The sequence below is a fragment of the Brassica napus genome, chromosome C4 (assembly GCF_020379485.1).
Source record: "Brassica napus cultivar Da-Ae chromosome C4, Da-Ae, whole genome shotgun sequence".
Lineage (NCBI taxonomy): Eukaryota > Viridiplantae > Streptophyta > Magnoliopsida > Brassicales > Brassicaceae > Brassica > Brassica napus.
The window spans coordinates 11,094,304-11,097,932 of record NC_063447.1 but is presented as its reverse complement, the minus strand read 5'-3'; positions in this window follow the sequence as shown (position 1 = coordinate 11,097,932).

Below are 3,629 nucleotides of genomic sequence, written 5' to 3'. Positions count from 1 at the left end.
GAAGAAATGTTTATCTTGGATTATCTACTGATGGTTTCAGCCCATTTGGAAAGCATGGAAGGCAGTATTCTCTATGGCCAGTTATTGTGACACCGTACAACTTACGGCCGAGTTTGTGCATGCGACGAGAGTTTTTGTTTCTCTCAATTCTCGTCCCCGGGCCAGATCATCCTAAAAGATCACTAGATGTGTTTCTTCAACCACTAATATACGAGTTGCAACAACTATGGGCGCATGGTTTTGAGACATACGATGTTTCGCGCAAAGAAAACTTTCAGATGCGGGCAGTACTTATGTGGACAATAAGTGACTTTCCAGCATATGGTATGTTATCTGGATGGACAACACATGGGAAGCTATCATGTCCATATTGTCAAGATGACACAAATGCTTTCCAACTAAAGAACGGAAGGAAAACGTGTTGGTTTGACTGTCACAGACGATTTCTACCACCTGATCATCCATACCGCAGGAGTAAGACTTCGTTTACGAAGAACAAGCAGGTGTTTGATGGTCCACCTGAGGAAGTTAGTGGGAAAGATTTGTTGAAGCAGTTTAGGTATTTTGATGCAGAAAGGACGCCAGATGTAGGTGGACATGAAAACATTCGAGTCAATGCGGTTGGAGAGCTACATAACTGGCACAAAAAGAGTATTTTCTGGGATCTGCCATATTGGGAGAGTCATCTATTGCGGCATAATTTAGATGTCATGCATATTGAGAAGAACTTCTTCGATAATCTGATGAACACAGTCCTTAACATCCAAGGTAAAACGAAGGATAATTTGAAGTCAAGGTTGGATTTAGTCGATATTTGTGATCGTTCTGAACTTCACGTTGATGAGAACGGTACAGCCCCTTTTCCCATTTATCGGCTGGATGGTGCTAGAAAAGAAGAGTTCTTTGATTGGATTATAGATAAAGTGAAATTTCCTGACGGATATGCATCAAATTTGGGGAACTGCGTTGATAGAAGCGAAGGAAAGTTTACTGGCTTGAAGAGTCATGATTGTCATGTAATTATGCAGCGCCTCCTTCCGTTTTCTTTTTCAGCATTATTGCCACGTAATGTTCATGAAGCAATTGCAGGTATATTATATTTTTAAAATTTAGTTTATTTTTATATTTAACAATTATGCTTATAAAAACTTAATACTTACGAAAATTATGTCTTTTATCTATGTAGGGATTAGTGTTTTCTTCCGCGACTTATGCAGCAGAGTAGTGACTGAAGAGGGTATTAATAATTTGAAGACAAACGCACCAGTCAGCATGTGCAACCTTGAGAAGATATTTCCTCCATCATTCTTTGATGTAATGGAACATCTTGCTATTCATCTCGCAAGAGAATTGGAACTTGGTGGTCCTGTGCAGTACAGATGGATGTATATTTTTGAGCGTTATATGCATCATCTGAAGAAGATGGTCAAAAATCAAAGCAGGGTGGAAGGATCTATAGTGGCACAGGTGATCAATGAAGAAACTGCAATCTTTGCTGAAAATTATTTTCCACCAGAAGTGCATACAAAACACCGAAGACCTGCTCGGCATGATGATAGAGGGGAGAGAGCAACATATCATGTTACTATCCCAAGCATGTTCAAGGAAATAGGACGACTTAGTGGAAAATTCACGAAGCGGAGACTTACGGACACTGAGCACGCTCATTTGCAAACATATTTGCTCACCAACTGTGAAGATGTTCTACAATATGAGAGGTAAAAATATTTATTCATTTATTGTTAGATTAATATTCAATAAATTTATTTCATATTGATAATATTTTTGTATATAGTGTATATATGGCGGAGTTGCGTATGACTCACAGGCATGCAACAGAAGATGAGCTTCGACAACTTAGAGATAACGGATTTTCTGCGTGGCTTCGTAGTTATGTGAGTCATATATCATATTACCCTATGCAAATGATTAGTTTAAATTTAATATATATAAACTAATTAACTTTTCAATCATATATGTTTTTAATTTATAGGTGAATGATGGTTTGGCCAGAGGTCTTGTGTTCGATGATTGGATACGCGAATTTGTGCAGGGACCAAACTATGTGGTCAAATCATATCCTAAATTTTGTACGCGAGGATATACAAAATAGATAAGATACTGAGCATAATCGTATTTATATGTTTCACTCTAAAATTCTAAACATAATTCTATAATATCAATGATATAATCTCTTTGAATGAAACCAATGCAGCTAAAGACTTAATAACAGTTTACTTTTTACTATCAGTACACAATTCTTGGAGTGGGTCCAATTGTATTTCAGGAGACCTTACCAAGCAATATTTTTTGTTAGGATCCTCTAGAGTGTATTATATGTTTTGGTCAAAAATAGAATAGTTTATGTTAAAAAAGATGAAAGTACAATATATTTTCTTTTATGGCGTGTACTTTACATATTTTTGTAATAAATTCTGTTAGAAAGTTGAATTGTTTGTCATATCCGCAATCAAAACAAATTGTCATAGACAATATTATAGTGTGCAATCACTGAATGGAGGAACAACAGAGCATGGGCTCCAATGGATACGTCATATTCGTCCTACAGGTTTATCTCTGTTATACTTGTGTCTCTCAACTTGCATAAGAACTAACTAACAATAAAGAATTGAATAAGTTTCTATTTGGCTATTACCAATTTAAAAACAAGAAATTGGTTTCTCCTTTCAAGTTTCACTTTGTCCCTCATATGTTGTAAATTTATCAATGTATTAGACCATTTCATAACCTTTTATGTCAATCCACCAAATAATGAACCAGAGAGAAAGCACTATTGACTGTTTGTTGTGCAAATATATTTGGAAACAAGTGAAGTAGAGAGATACATATGCTTTTATTCTTCTTATATATTAAAACAGAAGTCACAACATTGATTCATGTGTGATTTTTTAAAAAATAGACCTAATGGACCTATTTTTAGAAAGTCATGTTAAATTTAATCTATAATCTAATCATTTAAATTTTGTGCCTACCAGAAATATTTATTGGCTATCAATAATTGGATTTAAACAATAGTGATCCATTAGATTTATGGATAGTATAAATTAAATAGATATAATTTAATGTTGTAATACTATACCTCAATATGTTAATTATTTAAATATTTGTCGACGTTAACTTTTAAAATTATAAAGATTTTTTTTTAAATAACAAAAATCATATTATCTAACAATGATTAATATTGACAACCTTAAACAAATGAAAACAAATTTAAAACTATATAGTTTATTCTAAAAATTAAAAAAAAACTAAATATTTAATTATTTACTCGATAATATAAATCTATGAAGCGAAAAGTTTAATTTTTTAAAAAATTTCTAAATTTGTGAAATATTACAATATCTTTGAATATGACAATAAATCAATATTTTACTAACCTTTATATATATAACTACGATTTTAATAATGAAATAATAATCCAAAATAATATATATAGAAAAATATACAAATACATGTGAAAGTTTGAAACAATCTATTCAATAAAAAAATATACCGTAAACTTATTATGTTTTAAAATTTGATATACACATATATTATAATATATACCAATTTAGAATTGAAAAAAAAATTATATAAAAAAAATTGAAAACAAAAACCTGCGCGGTTGC